This window comes from Protopterus annectens, chromosome 4.part0 (assembly GCF_019279795.1).
Source record: "Protopterus annectens isolate FY-2018-M chromosome 4.part0, PAN1.0, whole genome shotgun sequence".
NCBI lineage: Eukaryota > Metazoa > Chordata > Ceratodontiformes > Protopteridae > Protopterus > Protopterus annectens.
Window position 1 is genome coordinate 297,972,531 of NC_056733.1, and position 21,145 is coordinate 297,993,675.

Genomic DNA, 21,145 nt, shown 5'->3' on the forward strand with positions numbered 1-21,145 from the left:
CATGAGGTTCAGTACCTGTTTTATCAGTCTGGTTTAAGTAAACTTCATGCTCAGCAGAAGACATTAAAGGATTTTTCTAATTTGTAATCATGTAATAGTTCTGTTGAGTAATATTTGAACATTGATAACCTCCAGGATGGTATAGGTTCATACGTTCATAGGTAAGTACTAGGCTAATGGACCTAGAGCCATTGCAAGCCTAGACCAATAGTGTTCCCAGTCATTTGGCTTACCAGACATTAGTTCATTGTGCCCCTATCTAGCGGTGTGATTTAAGTGATCTCCGGGGTGAATTTCCTATTTTCCATCCACTCATCAAGATTTCTCTTGAGCAGCGCCAGTAGGGTACTCTGCTTGACATGAATGGGGAGTTTATTCCAGAGAATTGGGAGTCTCTCAGTTAGAAACCTGTCCCTCCAGCAGGTTCTGTTTAATGTGGTGATATGGTTGAGGTCTTTGGAGCGAGTAGCATGGGGAGATTGGGATTTTTTCAGATGAAGCATGTCAAGCAAAACTGGGTCAGCCATGGCTCTATATGTCAAGCAGAGATTGCCTGTAAGTAGGCAACATGAGATGGAGTATAGTTTAAGTTTTTTAAGTCTATCTGCATAAGGCATGTGTTTGAGTCCTAAGATACTCTTAGCGAGAAATTTCTGTGGCCTCTCCAGTTGTTGGAGTTGTCTAGTGAGGTACATGCAGAATGGGGCATTGTACTCTATAATGAGTCTGATAAGGGACAAGTAGAGAGAGATAATGATTTCTTTTCCTGGATGAGAAACCTTTTGTGATGAGATGTGCCACATAGAAGGACTTCCTAACTACAGTGGCAATGTGGTTGTCAAAGGAGAGGATGGTATCTACCTGTGTCCCTAGATCACTAATAACACCTTCAGAGTTAAGTGGGTTCCCTTCGATATATAGTTTGTGGGCACTGTGTTTTTTCCGAAGGGAATGACTATGCATTTTTTGGTGTTTAGCCTAAAGCCATGGTTTTGGCACCAGTCGTTGGGCTCCATAAGACATTGTAGGATGTCCACATCAGCTTGAGAATTAATAATAGCTCCCAGTTTGCAGTCATCTGTGAATCTGGTTATCCAGAGTCCCTTGGTGTTGGCTTGAACTTCAGAGGAGTAGATGCCAAACAGGAGATGCCCCAGAACTAATCCTTGTGGGACTCCACTTGTAACTGCCCGGTAGTCAGATTTGGAGTCAATCCTCAGGAGTTGGAGAAAGCAGGACAACTTGTAATACTTTTACCAGGATTTTATTGACACGCCACACGCTGTTAAAAAGCACTCCAAAAACACCAAGAAACACTTCGTATTAACGCTATTCCAAGTCACTGCGTTTTCGTATTCCACCACGCACTTCATCAGATAAAAATAAGTAATTTACTTACTACTTTTATATCATTACTGATTGAATAATTACCACAATTAATTAACAATCATTACATTTAAAAAGGTTCTAAAACCTTTTTTAAAAAGACAGTAAATGTTCCACTGAATACATATAAAACTTTCAGATGAAATCTTAAATACAGTGTTGCTTCTCATTATGCTAAATACATCATTGTTAATAAATATTATATAAATATCACATATCTTATAACTTATAGCAGCGTAATTAAAATATTTAAAATGCTTAAAACTTCATTTTGTGAAAGTATACAAGTTCATATAAACTGTATATTACATCACTAATACGAAGTGTTTCTTGGTGTTTTGGAGTGCTTTTTAACAGCGTGTGGCATGTCAATAAAATCCTGGTAAAAGTATTACAAGTTGTCCTGCTTTCTCCAACTCCTGAGGATTTATTGGTTTATTTTCACCCTTACTTCTTTTGTGTTCCAGATTTGGAGTCAGCTACTTTCACCATGTGGGTTCTGTCAGTGAGCCAGTTTGCAACCCATCTAGTGATGTAAGGGTTAATGCCCAGATTAGTGAGCCTATCACTGATTCCGGAGTGTGGGATGGTATCAAAGGCTTTGGCTAGATCAAGGTAGGCTGTGTGGACAGCCTTACCATCGTCCATTGCTTTGGTGATGGCTTCGAAGAAGTCTATCAGATTTAGCAGACATGATCTGCCCTTCACAAACCCAAACTGTGTGAAGTCCAGGGTTTGAAGGTCCCCTATATCCTTGTTTATAAGATCCATAATAGTACATTCCATAGCCTTACAGATCAGGCTCATCAAGCTGATAGGGCGGTAGTTCCCAGGGTCAGTAGTCGTACCCTCTTTGTGGAGTGGGATGACTCTAGCAGTGAACCATTCAGTGGGAACAAAGCCTGAACTGAGGCTGTAGTTGAGCAGAGTACTCAGGTGTGATGCCAGTTCCTTTTGTAGTTCATGCAGGATACAACCCAGTATATTATCTGGTCCCATGGAAGCTGTGTTCTTAGCTTTGGTCAGTGTGTTTTGTACTTGTGCAATCTTGATAATAAAGATTTGATATTCCTCAGGTATGTGGATGGGCCCTTTAACGTGTGAAGGAGGAGTAAAATTTGCACTGAACCTGTCTGCCAAGATATTGGCAATGTCAGTTGGTTCAGTATAAGTGGTGCCATTGTGCTGTAGCTCCAAGCAAATCTGCGTATTATTATGCAGATTCTTGACATAGCTAAAGAAAGCCTTGTGGTTGTCCTTAGTATCTGTAGCAATTTTGTTTTCATAACTAGCTTTGGTGGATTTGATGAGGGATCTCAGCTTTTTACTGAGATTTCCGAGGGAAGTTTTCCAGTCATCAGACTTTATCTTTCTCTGCAACAGTTTTTTCCTTCTGTTGTAGAGTTTGTTAATGGCAGGGGTCCACCAGATTGGCTTCTTTTTTTTAGAGGAGAGCATCTTGGTTCTGTTTGGTATGGCCCTATCTATGCAGTTGTGTAGGTGCTCATACAGTGCCTTGGTGTAATATTCAGCAGTCATACTTCTATTCTCCATTTCTATGGATGATGTGAAGCTTGCAACTTCTGTCCTTAGAAGCTCAAAGTTAGCTTTGGAGAAGTTTTTCACTGTGGTTTCTTTTTTCAGGAGTGGGGGATTTGGATGTCAATGGTGATTAACTTGTGGTTGGCTTGAACCAGGGAGGGGTTTATCATAGGAGTAGAGCAGTGGTCCCCCATGTTTGTAATGACTAGGTCAAGAATGTTTTTTCCCTTAGTAGGGGTGAGGATGAGTTGGTCTAAGGCACTGGAGTTGATGAATTCTAGGAAGCGTTGGGCAAAAGAGTTGGAGCAGGAGTAGTTGTTCCAACTAATGGAGGGGTAGTTAAAGTCTCCCAGTATAAGGGTATTAGGCAGGATGTTTTCCAGAGTGTCCAGGAATGCAGAGTGGCAGTCCTGGGACATTGTGGAGGATCTGTTGCAGGCTACAACATGGACTGCAGTTTTGTCCTGTGTTAACTTTACCTGAAGTATTTTTGATGCGTTGTGTTGGGCAACAAGTCTGGAGGTGTGTGTATCTTTTATGAAGATGGATACACCTCCACCTTTGGAGGTTCAGTCATCATATCCCATAGGGCTTTGGTTCAGATTAGGGGGCCGAAAGGTCTGATATGCATTGTAACCTGGTAGTGCAGGGGTGCTCTCAGGAGCCTTGAACCAGGTCTCTGTTACTGCACAGATGCCAATGTTTTCCAGTTTGAGGAGTGACTTGAGTGAGTGCATTCTGAGGTTTAGACTTCTAGCGTTGAGTAACATAAATTTATCTTCAGGGCATTGCCTAAAAAAAAACACTATAGGGGTGGCAAGGACCTTGGCCAGTATCCAGAATCCCAGGGGTGACGGATGCAGGCCATCTCTGGCAAAGCATTGAGGTCTGTCTATCATGTCATCCCAAGCAGACAGATACTGGATCCCCTAAGAATGACACCAGAAACTTAGCCAATTGTTGAAGTTAATCATTTTCTGCTTGTACTGTGGTATAATTCTTGGTGAAGGCAGGATGCTACGCAAGGCTAGGGTCATACCTGCCTGGGCTACAAGATCAGAGAGCTCCTCCATGTCTCTTTTCATGTAGTCAAGGGAAGTACATCTTAGGTCATTCACACCAACATGTACGATGATGGAGTCATATTTGTACTTGCTGTAGAAAGACCCAAGTGCATGCATTATGTGATGAATCCTGGCACCCAACAGGCAGCTGACCGTGACTTTCTACTTATTTAAGTGACGAAAGAGAAAAAGTGCTTTAAAAATGACTAAAAACCATCCAAAACAAAGCACTCAGGAAACCAGTGTAATGAAGCCAACAACACAGCGTAGATTTGAGCAGAAAAACTTTTTATTTTTCTGCCCTTTCTATAGGTGAACCTGAGCGGATTTTTAAATAATAAATCCGGGTCGGAATATCTCTCAAATCTCTTCCAATTTTTTAAAATGATCTCCTTAATACAGCAGACATTACTACTGAAATTCAAAATAAAATTACCATTCCAACCAGTTTGATCTGTATCATTATTCACTTCTCGGTGGTTGATCCGCACCGGCTTACCCAAGATTGGACCGAACCTACCTTTTCTTTCCTTCAAAATTTCAACCTCCACTTTCTCTAACAACTCCATTGGGTACTTCCTTTCCATAAACATAGCCTTCTATTTACCACTCTCAATGACATAGTCTTGGTCATTCAAGGTCATTCTACAACTCCTAATAAACTGTCCTTTGACTATCCCTTTCTTTTGCCTGAAAGGATGTCCACTGGTGAAAAATAAATAGGAATTTGAGAATGTCTTTTTCTCTCCTGGTACTTTTTCAATAAGCACGTCCAAGTACTGTAACTGATCATAGGTAATATTGTGCATAAATATAAGAAAGGATGTGGTACTGTTCAAATAGTCTATAAACTCATTAAGTATAAGTTCAGGCCCATTCCAAAAATAACTATGTTGTCCAGGTAACGTCTATAGTAACCCCAATATTGGGAGTACTCAGAATGGAATACAAATTTCTCTTCCCAAGTGGACAAAACCAAATTGGCATACATGGGGGCACAACTGGCCTCCATAGCCACCCCACTTGTCTGCTTAAAAAATTCGCCCTCAAAATAGAGACAATTATGTTTAAGTACCATTTCCATCAATTCTGTCAATAAAATAATAGTGTCATTATCTAAACTACCTTTTGTTCTCAATGCTTCTTCGAACCAATCCAGTCCTGTTTGATAAGGTATAACATTGAACAGGTCCTGGATGTCTAAACTGACAAAAATAAGGTTTTCCTGATATAAACCCTGGTCAATACTCCTCAAAAAATTCCAAGAGTCCTTAAGGATGCCCGCCTTATTTAACCATACCCCCTTTAATTTTAAATCCAAAAACTTTGCTATGGAGTAGGTTTTGGACCCAGAAGCAGCTACTATAGGTCTCATGAAAAGGGACATCGAGGAGCTCTCTGATTATGTAGCCCAGGCAAGTATGACCCTGACCTTGAGCAGTATCCTACCTTCACCTAGAATGATGCCACAATACAGTGATAAGATGATCAGCTTTAATAATTGGCTTAAATTCTGGTGTCATTCAAAGGGGATCAAATGTCTGTCTGCCTGGGATGACATGCTGGACAAGCCACGCTGCCTCAAGGGGCGGCTTGCACCTGTCACCCTGGGCTTCGGATATTGGCAAAGGCTCTTGCCACCCCCATAGTGCCTTTTAGGCAAGGCTCAAATTCTAAACCTACCACCCTAGAACACCAAAAGGAAAAAACTAAGGGTAATGCTGCTCAATGCCAGAAGTCTCAATCTCAAGATGCAGGCCCTTCTCAATATGGAGAACATCGATGTCTGTGCTGTGACAGAAACCTGGTTCAAGGCTCCTGAGAGCACCCCAGCACTAACAGGTTTCACCTCATATCATGCGTTCCGGCCCCAAAATCCGGACAACACCAAGAAAGGAGGGTGTCCATATTCATAAAGGACACCCACACCTCAAGGTTGGTGGCAACGCATGATGCATCGGAGACCATCCAGGTGCAATTAACCATAGGCAAGACTGCTCTGCAATTTGTAGCATGTTACAGGCCACCCTCTCAAACTCAGGAACCTCACATGGCCTTCCTGAAAACATTGGAGGATAAATGTATCTCCAAACACCATCATACTAGGTGACTTTAACTACCCTAATATAGACTGGGAACACTACTCAAGCCCGAACACTCTAACCCAAAGATTCCTGGAGTTCATAAACTCAAATGCCATGGAACAACTAGTCACCATCCCACAAGAGGAGAAAACATACTTGATCTCATCATCACGAACATGGGATCAAAATGTTCAACAAGTATACCCCTCACTGGTGAGATCAGATCATAAACTAATCTCGCTGGAGGTCCTCATCCCGCCCCACCTGAAACAAAAAGACCACAGTGAAAAACTTCTCAAAAGCCGATTTCACACTTCTAAAAACTAGTGTGGTCTCCTTTAAGGCCCCTGAGCCAGTGGTAAACATTACTCAAACCGCTGAATCACTTACAAATGCCTTCTACCAGCACCTACAGAACTGCATGGATCAGGCAATCCCAAACAAAACTAAGACTCTCTGTACCAAAGGCAAGCGTCCAGTCTGGTGGACCCCAGCCATAAACAAGCTCTACAACAAAAGGAGGAAGCTACTACAAGATAGAGCAAAATCCTTGAAAGGTAAGACACCTTTGATCATTATAAGTAAAAACTAAGAGCTCTCATAAAATCATCCAAGGCAAATTTTGAGAGAAAAATCGCCAAGGACTCTAAAGAGAATCATAAGGCCTTCTTTAGCTATGTTAGAAACCTAGGAGGAAACTCCCAGATATGCTCAGAATTAGTTCAAAATGATGTGAAAATTACTGAACCTACACACATTGCCAACATACTGGCTGACAGGTTCAGTGCAAACTTCTCCCCTCCCCAAAAGGAGAGATATCTATTCCAGAGGATTGTAGCCCCAAACATCTCCAACGCCCAGGTGAGAACTGCCCTCACTAAGGCAAAAACACAGCATCCATGGGACCGGATGGTGTCCCCGGCTGTGTGCTTCATGAACTCAATGAGGAATTAAACCCACAGTTAGGACAGCTGTTTAATCTTAGCCTCACCTCAGGATACGTACCCAAGGAGTGGCGACTGTGGTCCCACTTCATAAGGCGGTGCCTCCACAGACCCTGGAAATTACCGCCCCATTAGCTTGACAAGCCTTATCTGCAAAGCCATGGAGAGGATCATAATGGAACTCATAAATAAAGACATAGGGAACTTGCAGACTTTGGATCCAACTCAGTTTGGCTTTGTCAAAGGCAGATCCTGCCTCTTAAACTTGGTTGACTTTTGAGACAGTCACCAAGGCCATTGATGAGGGAAAGGCAGTCCATACAGCCTACCTCGACCTGGCAAAGGCCTTGACACAATACCCCACTCAGGTATCATCGAAAAACTCATCAGCTTGAATGTAAACCCATACATCACAAGATGGGTTGCAAACTGGCTAAGTGACAGAACCCACAGGGTCAGAGTTGCTGGAGCCATGTCAGACTCAAAGCCTGTCACAAGTGGTGTCCCACAGGGCTCAGTCCTGGGTCCACTCTTGTTCGGCATCTACTTTTCTGAAGTACAAGCAAACACAGGAGGGTTATGGCTGACAAAGTTTGCAGATGACTGCAAACGCCATAGTCGAAAACACATCTGACACAGATATCCTCCAGAAGGGCCTCACAGAAATGGATAACTGGTGCCAGAGCCATGGCCTGAAGTTAAACGCCAAAAATGCATAGTCATACCCTTTGGGAAAAACAAGGCTACCCCTAGCTACCATATAGGTGGCAATCCACTGAGCACAGAAAAAGTCATCAGAGATCTGGGGACCCAGGTTGACAGTAGCCTTCGTTTGACACTCATGTTGCTAAAGTAGTTAGGAAAACCTTCTATATCACCCACCTGATCATGAAGGGATTCACATCTAGATCAAGGGAGGTCATCGTCCCCTGTACTCATCACTTATTAGACCTATGATTGAGTACAATGCCGCGTTCGGAATGTATCTGACCAGACACCTGCTGCAGCTTGAAAGGCCCCAAAAGTTCCTCACCAAAAGGATAAAGGGTCTGAAAATATGTCTTATGCTGCCCGACTGAAAGAACTCCAGCTCTATTCAGTCTCATACCGCTTGCTCAGAGGTGACCTGTGCCTGACATATAAGGCCATGTCAAACCCAGATTTGATGAATATGCTTCACCTCAAAAAGTCTAGATCCCTCAGAACCACAAGGGCGGGAGACTTAAACCTTGACACGGTTATAAATAGAACGTGCTGGAGGGACAGATTCATCACCCAGAGACTCCCTATGCTGTGGAACAAAATCCCGGTACATGTGAGGCAGAGCACCTCTCTGGTCTTGTTCAAGAGGAATCTTGACCAATGGATGGGAGATTGCAGATATACCCCAGGGATTACTTCAGCGTCACTGCTTGACAGAGGCACAGCAAAATGATAGGCATAGTTTTTATTCAAACTAAAGGGGTGGCGAAAGCCACATAACTATGGGCTAGGCTTATAAATGCCCTTGGGCAGATAGCCTAGTATGAACCTATGAACCTATGAACCTAAAGGTGGATTAAGAGCATTCTTATGGACCTTCGGTATTCCAAAAATGGAAGGGACTTTAGGTTTGTCTATAGAAAGAAATGATAAAAATCTCCTGACTAATCTGTTGGTCATTAGCCATTTCTTTTAACATAAAATCTATTTTCCTGTGGGTGACATTAATTTCATTATGAAAAACCCTGGAATACCTTTCAGGATTATTCAACATTTCCAACATTTTGGCCAAGTACATTATACTATCCATAAAAAACACCCCTCCCCTTGTTAGGGTTCATAACCCTGACATAACCATTCTTCCTCAATAAATCCAACAATGCATATTCTTCTTTAGTCAAATTATAAAATCTATTTTGACTATTTAAATTTTGTCTCAACTCCATCTCTACCTGAGTCTCAAAATTCTCAAGTTGGGGGTTTCTCCTTATTTAGCCAAGTGAGTGGGACGTCAGTGTGCCTTACAATTGAATCACCTATGACTAATGTGTTTGGTACACTGTTCTGCCTTAAGGGCATAGCTTGAGTGGCACACTGTTTGTGTGGGCTGTGTGTCTTCTGGGTTGTGCTTGGATGAGATGGTTACTTGCATTTGTGTGATGGAGGTCTCTGTTGTTTGGGCAGATTTTTTTAAGAGAGCCTCCGTGAAAGTGGAGGATTTGGTGCAATTTGTTGGGGCTATAAATAAATACCAACATATCCCCATAGTTCCCATTGGGGCTGAATGCAGTTTGTTTACCAGGTCATGTATGTTGATCTACTGACCCTTTACAGACAGAATCTGGGTACTGAAGAGCAATGCAAAATACATGTGGAGCATATACAAAGGTAATACAATGCATTACACAGGTAATACACAGAAATTTTACTGTGGTAATGTATTACAAAGCTAATAGACAAAATATTGAAATTATACTATGATAAAATATTACACAGTTAAAACACAAAATACTGAAATTATACTATGGTAAAGTATTACAAAATTAATACACAAAATACTGAAATTATACTGTGGTAATATGTTTCTAAGTTAATACACAAAATACTGAAATTATACTGTGGTAATACAATGTTAATATAGAAAATACTTGTAAGTATCAATACATTGTTCAGAGAAGCATAACATAATAAAGTACAAAATATCTACACCCAATTAAATAAATAAATAAACAAAAACATATGCGTATTTACATACACTTGTGATGGTGACGGTAGTCAGTTTAAAGTTTGCAATATAGTAAAATCTCATTAGGGTACTATAAATATTTTTGACAGCGTCATGAAAGCAGGTTCATTTTTAGCCTCCTCATGTAGGTGTTCATTCAGTGATGATTTGAATAATTACATTGTTAGATTGTTTTTCATCTTTGGGGAGATGATTCTTATAGAACAGTTCTAGCCTGGAGGCTCTTTCTCCTACTGTACTTTTGAATTTAGGCCATGCTAGTGCAGAGATGTCATTCTGGATGTTTCTAAGACAGTAATTGTGCTCCCTAGTAGAAGTTATTCATTTTTATGGGGAGGGGGGTAGTAACCAAATCAAACAATTCTGAATAAACAAAACACAAAGGAGCCCTTATTTGCAATGGGTAATCAGCGGAAGCATTTTTAGTAGGTTGCAATGATGTATGGTCATATGTGTGCAAAGAACAAATCTGCATAATAATAATAATAATAATAATAATAATAATAATAATAATAATAATATGTTCCCATGTTGTGTGTTGCATTATGAAGATGAACCTACTCCTCTCATGTGCCATCATCCCAGGATATAAATAAAAAGAGGATTAAACAATTAAATGCTTGCTGAACAAAGCTGATAGCTTTCTCTGATGCTGCCCCATTCCCTGTAGTAAGGGTATTGGGCAGGTAAATATGCTGTTGATTATTTTTCTTTAAAGTACCACCCGTGTCCCTTTGCTAGAAATGTAACAGGATAATACCACATGCAACTGTTCATATTACTTTAAACTTGATATGTTCCTTAACAAATGCTAAGTCTGTTGTAATGTCAGTTTGGCAAGAGGTACGCTTCTCAACAGTATGGGATTGAAAAGCTTGCATATAAACTGATTCAGCTTTCAATCAAGCCAGGAAAGTCACTTAACCAGGACCCCCCCCAGTACCTAAGCCTATCAACTTGCCTTGTTCTTCAAGGAAAAAAGTTGTTTAAAAAAGTGCTTCCAAAAGTCTGATGCATGATGTACATTCATGTTTATCTTAATGAACTTTATAAAATTTACACACAAATAACACAGAAATATACTGCCTGCCAGAATGACCTAAACCAGGCAACTAATGAAAGCAGTGCAGCCAAAGAGCTCTATACAGAGGTAGGTCTTGAACATGGTGTACTATGACAAACCCCCTTTCCTAGGTCCCTGGGAAACTTCCACGGACAGTGAAGGATAAGGAATTCAGTGACTAAATTACGATTGCAAATGAAACCCCTCAGTTGTTATCCTTATAACTTCAGCTTAGCCATATGCTAACATTTAAATTATTGTTGAATTCTACTAAATAAAAAAGAATGAAAAGGAGGGAAAAGAAAATGATGTGGAGTGAGGGAAGAGAACAGTGAAATGGGGGAAGGGGAGATGCACCAAGGGGTATAGCACTAAGGAGAGGGAAAGAGGGAAATAAGGGGGATGTAAGAGTAAAGCCAAACTTTTAGTATCCTTATTATATCCAAGTGAAGCCTTAAGCCTGTTGCATATACATTACAAGAAAACACACGAGTTACTGTGATTCCCACTTGGAAATGAGTTATGCCAACTAACACAAAAACAGAGATATCAGTATCATTAGTACTATAAAGCAGGCCAAATCTAGAGATGGCCAGTGCATCAGACATGATATGGAACTGCCAATTAGAAAAATCAGCACCTCACTTCCGTGACCTTCTCATGAACAAGATCTACCCAGCAGTTCAAGAGGTATGAAGATCCTAAACCCATTCCTCTGTGGTAGTCTTGAGATAAAAGATCCCTTAGTCCTCTAATGGAGATAATGATGGACATTGGAGGGAATTAACAGGAATAACACACAACAAATGTTTTATCATTTCACCAGGTGTGCTTTGTCAATGTTTACCTGTCTTGCATTACAGTACTATAACATTAGAAACCAGGCCCCATCTAGCAACTGTCCCATCACCCCAGCCGAGCAAATTAACTGCTCACATGCTAATGAGCAAACATGAATAAGGTTATCTTTGGTTGGCAAGGAAGATATGGATGGGACCACTGAACTGATTAAGGATGAACACTTACTACAGATCAAGAAGCATTTATTTGTTGTTAACAGAAGGTAATAAGATCTAATTGTCAAAAGCCACACAGTCCTAATTGGATCATTCACGTGTATTACGAATGATTACACAACACTAAGCTGTTACTGCTAATGTAACACCAGGCTTCAGCAGATACTTTTATGTTCTAAGTGCCTCTGTTAGGACAAGATTCTACCTCTGTGCTTGGCATGAACTTTTTTGACTTTGTCCTCTTTGGGTCTGAGGAAACTATAGGGTGCTAAGATGCCTCACAGTTTCACTCCTTCTTTTTGGTGGGCCAGTTCATTCTATCCTTGTCACATGCTATTCAAAGCCAGCATTTTCTCACAGTGATCAAAAATGTTGCTATCTCTATATTGTGTCCGTCTTGACTGTTTAAGCTCTGATAACTTGAATAACTGAAAATCATAACTTTCTCTTTTAGAAAACAAAACGTGAAAAGTTTTTATCAAATTTCACATGCCTGCCCAGGCATTGTTCATTGCTGATCCTAGGCTGTTCATAGTACCTTTTCTTTGTCCATATATGATGGAAATCACAGAATCACTGTCTCAGCCTTAGAATTTGAGTCAGGCTTAGGTGCTAACTACCAGTGTGTCCATTCATTAAATAAGGGGGAATGGCAGTCCAGTTTTGGCATAGTAGGAAGCCAAACCTGCAGAAGAGCAATCATATTTTAACTCATAGCTGTCTTGCAGACTGAAAATCTGTATATTGTTTCTGCATCCTCTGTTTTCTTGATTTAATATCTGTGTAAGCAGTTGATGAGTGAAGTCCAAGTGGAATTTTACCTGGAGGTCATCTTCTTTGACTCAGCCATTTAGGTTTAAAAAATGGTGCTGAGAGGCCCAGGGCTCAGTCTGATATATCTATAACTGCAGTGAGTCTTGGAAAGCTTCATCAAAGTATTTCATCCTTTGAACAGATTCCATTAACTGAGTTATAGTAGAGGAGTTCTTCACAGCATCTTGCACTGCATACAGGATAGGAACTGTAAAACTGGGTTGAGATAGTAGAGAGGCTATCTCCCATAATTGGTGACTGAACACTCTGAAGTTGCTTCAGACTTACTCTTTGCTTGTTAGGAGTCATTTTGTCAAGGATTAGCATTCTTTCTAAATTCTGGGTATTGACTAGAGTATCCTTAGTATTTCTTTGGAATGAAATGGCTAGGCTTGAAATGACCTTCAGGCTGGTAGTCTAGTAATGGCCTATGATCTTATGATTCTATGAAATTACGTCCAGGAGTTCTACAATACAAGGAAATTATGAAATTATCCAACTGAGTGCTTGGAGCCCTCACAGGATATGATGTTACATGCTTTAGGCATAACCAAAATCTGGAATATTTCCGATTTATGAAAACTAGAACCTGAAAAACAAAACAGTCTGCAAAAACTGTTAATCTTGAAATGACAATAATGGTAGAAAATGGAATGATTTGTCCATTCAGCCATCTAATACAAAGCTGGGAAGTTTACTGAAAGTCATTGCTTTTTTTTTCTAATAGCACTGATGGATCAGCAAACATGGAAAAAGAGCTACAGTTTACCGAGGCACCTAATTAATTCAGAAAACGCAGATGACAAAACATTTGAAGAGCTGGTTGGCATGCCAATAAAAGCCATTTTATGCCTAAGCTAAGATTAATTGTACAGTGTTTCAGATTTAACTTTCATAATAGAAAAGCTAATGAATTGTTTATTAAGTATAGTACAGACCTAAGGGAGCTGGTTCAGGTCTACGTTGTAAAGAACTTTGTAAATGTAAGATAGATCATGGATCTATGGCTTTAATAAAGTATTCAGCTGCTTGTCTGAGAGAGAGAGAGAGAGAGAGAGAGAGAGAGAGAGAGAGAGAGAGGTAAATTTAAGAAAAAATGTTGAACTTGATCAATCATGGGAAGCAATTCACAGAAATGTGTCAGATTTATTTTGTGTATTTCAGGTGAAGACAAAGAAATCTTATACAACAGCACATAATTTGCATAATAAATTAGATGTGGTAGAATTAATCAATTTTAAAAATGTCACCTGTTATAAATATGAACTGTTTGATCATATTGGGAGAATCTGAAGATACAAAATCAGTTTAGAAATAAAACAGTGTTAAAACCAGGTGCTAAAACCAAATCCAGTTTAAAAAGTTTACAGTTAACATCCTTCCCCTAGAAATCATGTTGCATTCCATGTGCAGAAAGTTGAGAAAAATGTGAATTAATATTTCTGTTGCAAGTCTAGACAGAATGGATATCCCCAAACTGTATACTGTAATGTGTAGTTGAGCTGGGCTCATTGAAGGAAACTGTTGTAAATATGCATGACAATATCGTTATAATTCTAAGATTTTTTAAACCATAGTCATTCCTGAATACTTTGAGCATAATTGCGATTAACTTATCCCTTGCAAGCATAAATGTATGAATGAGTGAATGAATGAATGATTAAATAACATTTCCAGATCACCTTGCAGTCATTTTCCATGCATGAAACTGGGAAGTTCCATTTGAATATCTGATGGCTATAAATATTCATCAAACTGCCTATTAAGTTTGGAATAACATCCATGGAATAGATGATTTCTTTGTTGTGCCAGCTTGCTGTTGGCAGTTTTCAAAGGTAGTGTCAGGTGAAGATTTTTAAATATTTCTGTTGGTAAACACTTATGGCAGTTGTATTCACATAACAGTTTATCTTTCAGTGTGTCACCCATACCTGCTATAATTTAAGGAACAGAAAGAGTATTGACATGTTTGAACGTAGCATGCCATAGTTCACCTGGATGATATTTTGGTAATGGCAACATAGAAACAGGACATTTACATACTTTAGACACCATACTAACCCCCTTAGAGAACCTGATTTGTACAATAAAAAGATAAATCCATTTTTAAGACATGAATTTCATTTGTAGGTTCTAACAGAGATACCTCTAGTTTTATAAAGAGTCAGAGAAAACATATAGACAAGTTAGTTAACACCTAAACTGCATAATGTGATAGAACTGAAAGTTTTTGGTGACAAAACTGATGATCCCCCCTCCTCTTCCCAAGATTTTTAACTATATTAACTTCACTGAGTATGCTGCTATATACAGATTAAGACTGGTAGTGTTGTAGCAAAGCTTCTGAATTTTCTAATCAAATGTTTCAGCCTTCTGGAATATTATGGTGGCAGTCGTCCTTTGATACTAGTTTGTTATGCATCCCTGTAAGATTCATTATGACTCCCTGAAGCATAAACTTTGATAGAAAACTGAATGAGTCAAACTCAACAAAAATCAAAGCAGTCAAATCTGTGAGCCTGATAAGTTGTGAAGAATACTTTGTAGGAGAGATGACATCCTGCAACACTAAATATTGAGTGGCTTTACCCCTATCCCGTCTTATTTATATATGTTAATACTATGGTTGTAAACTTTGTAAAAAAACAGTACCAGCCAAAAAACAAAAAGTGAAAATGGCTCACACAAGTAAAATCTTACAATAAAGTTGATAAATACAAACCTGTTCCTGGACTTGTTAATTCAATGAGTTGGGACTAGGGAGATTGTGTTACTGTAGTTCCCATTAATTGAACAGTAGATCTTCCACGCCTATATGGTATTAATTCAGAATACTAACTGGAAGAAGTCCAGACGCATGCAACAATTGGAACACCTGCAGAGATACCTTACTAAAAGGATTCAAGGCCTAAACAACATGTCCTACACAGACCATCTGAAAGCTCTATCACTATACTCAGTATCCTACAGACTGCTAAGAGGTGACCTGTGTTTGCCATACATTACATCCTCCAACCATTTGCTGATGGAATTATTGCACATTATCAAGTCATATGACATCAGAAATATGCTGTCTAGAAATCAAAATGTCTTCTGCAACAAAAACAGAACAGTTTAGTGGGCCAGGTATATTTTGCAGAGGATAATGCTGCTATGCAACAGACTCCCTATTCGCATAAAACAAAGTTGATCTCTGTCCATATTCAAGCACAACCTAGATCTATGAATGGGAAATAGAACATTTTCCCAGGACTGTCCCCTGTTCTACTAATGGACAGAGGCAGCTCCTAAATGCTTTATCCCATGCATGGGTCCCTCCAAATTATTCATGGTATGATACCAGTTATTCTCATTAGGGGTAATATATAATTATCGATCATGGGATGGGTAAGGTCAAACTATAACCAAATGTGATAGGTTAATTCAAGCAATCAAAGGGAAATTTGCTAGGCTTTAATGGCCCACAGGGCCCTGTTAGAAGTGAGTGATATAAAGGGTGAAATTGTAGTTGGAGTAGATTAAGTAGTACTAAGAGATAAACTACACTCTGTCCACATGAAGGTAACCTTCTGAAAGTTGGGAGGCATGAAAGTGGAGTACCCCGCATTCTGCATATGTTACTTAATACAGTGTGAAATGTGTAGAGGGGGACACTTTGGAGAAAGAATGATACAACTGCAATTATAGTGGAGTATTATGATTATGCATGAGATGAGAATGAATAGAAATGCAAACAAATTTTGTTTTACTGTAATAAGATATAAACGATTATTGTGCCATATGTATTATGGCAAATGTGTTGTATAATGTGGTGGACAAATGTGGAATGAACATTATATGTTAAAATATTCTAAATGGTATTGTTAAAAAGTTTTGTTATGTATACAATGGTAAAAAAAATAAAGTTAAAAAATGCTTAGTGCAGCAGGTAAACTTATTAGTTTTATATCTAAAGTTCCATACCCGGAGAAATAAAAAAAAGCTTATGTATTTAGACGGGGGAAAAAACGTTCCTGCAGTGATTTTTGGAATAAAGAAATTTCAGAAGTATATTTCTAGACTTGGATTTAGCATTAAAATGAATAAATCCCATTCCACTAAATTCATTATTTAATGAAGTGAAAGCTATTCCATTAATACATCAATGAATTCTGGAGTTGTTTATAGCATTGAAATGACTAGATGATTAGGAATAATGTAATGCATACAATTTATGGAAATTGCCTCTAATTTATTATATTCCTACTGAAGTAAATGTGATGACAATGCATTATTTGAATGTTTTTCTGGTGACATAAACAAAACAAAATCATGGGAAAGCAAAGATTGCTTTTGTCCAGAATTTGAGAAGGGTATTTTAAGAGAGGTTTTTCAAATCCCAGAGGACCTGGATTGATTCTTTTCATATCCAAAGAAGATGAACTTGGCATAGAAGATGATTGCATGATGTATAGTGCCAAAATCATAAAGTCATCAAAAGCTAGACAAATGAAATTGTTGCAGTTGCCCATGTGTCATTCTGGTATTAGTCACCCAAAAGGTTTTGTAAGAAACTATATGTGGTGGTCAGATGCAAATTCTGACAATGCGAAGATGATCACCAATTGTATTACATGTCCAGAATGAAGAAACTGTCCTGCTGCTACTACTACTCTTCTATAACCTGTAGGATGATCCAGAGTGACCACTTGGCCGACATATTGATTATATTGCTCTATGTCTTAGAAAAATGCCTTTGGCCAGTCTGGATGTTTTTTCAAAGTAGATTGATGCATAACTTACAAAGTTAAATTTGGATGCAAATATACAGGTTTCAGTTTCCATGTGGTACTAGAAGTATCATAGGGACAATGCATCATTTTTAAGTGAGGAAATTACAGAATTTGTGAGAAATAATGGAATTGTTCATATTATATCTGCTCCCTGCCATCCCTCATCTAACAGATAAAGTGAGTAATATAAAATATTTTCTGATAAAATTTAAAAAGTGACATACAGCTTTATTTAATTACAAGAATTACTTTACAAAATGTACTTGATTAGTAAATGCTGAGATGATAAAGATCAAACAACTGATATCCAACCTAGACTTATTTCATCCTGATTTTACAAGGAAAGTTTTGCAGAAGCAGAAAAAAAACATGGTTGCAGAGTAAAACCTTATTGTTTTGAGATAAGTGATTTGGCATTTGTGAGCAATTTCTCTCCAACCCTTTAAAGATCCCAAAGACCCTTCCCATCCCTTTCTGCTTTACGTACTCTACACTTGGGGTCTATACTGCATTATTGGGCAATGTTAATAGCTTACTGCATATTCCTTTTATTTCTGATATTCCCCATCCTAAAATTCTTGGTTTTTTATAATCCAATTCCCCAATATTCCTTATATCTCAAAATTAATCATTGAATTAGTTATTATAGTTTATCTAGGAGGAAATATGTTGGTTCATAGGAGCTCTCTTTCATCCCACATCTCAAAAACATGACAGCTGGTTGAACTGGCAATCTTCTAAAGTGTCCATAAGAGTGGACTGTTGTGTACAATCTTATGTGAATTAAAGAAAATGATTGAAGAGAATGAGCCTCATGTACTAAATCATTCTTGGACAGACTTTCATTGAACTTTTAGTTCTATTAGTCCTCTCCCTCCCCCACTAATGCATAGAGTACTGTCTTAATAATCGTTAAAAAATGGACTTGGAAAATCAGCAAATCCTACTCAATGCCCAACCTTCCAAATGAGGGAATTCATGTACCAGGAAAGCCCAGTACAAAAATAAGTCAAGTTATACCTGGCACAAAATCTATTTGTTGCGAGTGAAATCTTTTATTGGAACTGACATTTCCTTTGCAGTGCTTTGCTTTGTATGTCTAAAATCAATGACTAAAATATATTACTGTTGCTATTATTTTTCTGCATTGTTTTGATCTCAGACAAACATCTTAGGCATGTGCGGTGAGTGAAGTGTATGTAATTGCTGGGTACAGTTTTGTGAGTGTGTGTGTGTGTGTGTGTGTGTGTGTGTGTGTGTGTGTGTGTGTGTGTGTGTGTGTGTGTCTATGTGCCATGTCATTATTAAAGATTATAAAGAATATATTGGATATGCTGCAAACCTTAGCAAGTGCTGCTCACCACATTACTACAGCATCATCATGCTTGGACTTACCCTGTAACATAATTTTTAAGCAACATGGAAATAATTGAACACACTGAAGGTATCACTTTTATATTCCTTATTTCTATTACTGATTACTTCTCTCATTCTTATGATAATGATACCTATAAGCAGGATGGAGAGAGAGAGAGAGAGAGAGAGAGAGAATAGTACAGAGGCAACCTTACCTTACATTCACTATACACCTTTTCTGCCTCTGTGATTTGTCTTACAGATGTTATGACACAGTATAAAACTGGATGCTTTTATTACCTTCACCGTGACCCAGAATGGATCATCATTATCTGAACAGTTTTGACCTGTCATGGCATTACTGGTAATTATCCAGCACCGACTTCTCATAGTACAGACCATATGCTGGGGAGGGTGACATAATTTTGAATCACTTAAACAATTCTGTGGTTTAACATGTTTGGCCCAAATGAAACTGTTGTGATTTATAATGATACAGTAATATGGGTGCATTGCTGTATGTAAGACTGTGGAATCATTTTAGTATAGAGAACCTTACCATGGCTCACTAAACTGGTCCCTCATTCATTAAAAAATGAAAGTAATGTGGTTGACTAAAACTGGTCCCTCATTCATTACAAAATGAAAGTCATGTGGCTGAGTGGCTCTCAAAATTGGTCACTTATTCATTGCAAAATGAAAGTCACATGGTTCACTAAAACTGGCCACTCATTCATTACAAAATGAATGTCAGGTGGCTCACTTAAACTGGTCACTCATTCATTACAAAATGAAAGCCATGTGGCTCATTAAAACTGGTCACTCATTCATTACAAAATGGAAATCATGTGTATTCCATTTAAGAATGACATCAGAACAATTAATACATGGAGTTATCATATCAAGGAGTTATGTAGTACATCCAAGCAGACACACACACACACACACACACACACACACACACACACACACACACACACACACACACACAAGCACTTACACGTCCCTGGTGCACACATATTCTTGATATACAGATACACAATGCAAAAAGTCGGAAAGCATGTCATACAAAACATTACTGATTCTATAATGATTCTGTAATGACACATTTGTGCTGCTAATACAAAGAACCAGAAAACAGAGAAAAGTTAAACTGCTGAATCCTGTATGCCATACTGTTTTTAATGTATTTTTTAAGACTTGAAATTCATACTTGTCTGTAAAGTCTCTGCTTTAATTTATTGATCAGCTATGGGGCAACACTGAACTCAGGTCATGGGGACATGAATGTATATATGTCAGGAAAATTTCTGGATTTTTTTTTTATATTTTCAGAGGGCCAGATTCCAAAAGAGTTCCTCTCATTGTAAGTCTGCCCTTATTTCGAAAGACTTGCTCTGTTTAATTTCTCCAAGTCCTTTTGGGTTTGTAGTACCATGATAGAAGGGACCTCCATTCCTAAGTCAAAGTATGATTAAAGTTTGTGAAATTAGTTTTGTTTCACTCTTTGATGTTAGCCAAAAGTGCTCTTTGTAGGACCTGCAATATTACCATAACTGACACCTTCTGTAAATCATATGGAATCACATGTATTTCTGGAATATCTAAATACGACTGTAAATTATTTTTTATGAGACCCATCGCTCCTATTACTAATGGAACTGTCTCGGTATCCTTCTTCCACATTGCCCTCATTTCTTCCTGCAAATCCTGGTATTTTATGACGTTGTGTCACTCTGTATGTAAGATGCTGTAATCACTGTGTATAGCAATTTCAATGATCAGTGCTACTTTTGTCTTTTCATGGACTACTATATCTGTTTTTCTCGTATCTACATTTGAACTGCTAGTAATGGATGATCCCATGGGATATAAACTTCATCATTCTCTATAATGCTTTGTGGCTCATGTTTCCAGTGCTTCTCAGCTACTTCAATATTGCAATATTTTCACAATACCAAATACAACAGGCTTGCCATGTTATTATGTCTTTCAATATACAAACCCTCTGCTATTAGTGTAACACACACAGCAACAAGATTTGTGACTGTTTCCAGTTCTGTTTCACAAAATTTGCATTTGTACATTTCTCCTACACATTCAATGGACTTTATAAATCAACATGTATACAGTCCACTGTCCTTGGCCACCAATATTAACTTTTCATCTTTTGGTTTAAATTTACCTCTCCTTAACCATTCCCGTGACAGATCCTGATCAACGTGAGGGTGCTCTAGGAGTTTTCTGTACTTGCAACTTATTTATGCCTTTTCTACATTCTTGCCTTCTCATCTGATCCTTCTCCTTATGGTCTTTCTTTTGTTTTATAGCACATTCAGTTATTCCCTGATTTTTGTCTGCTTCTGGTTTGATTTCT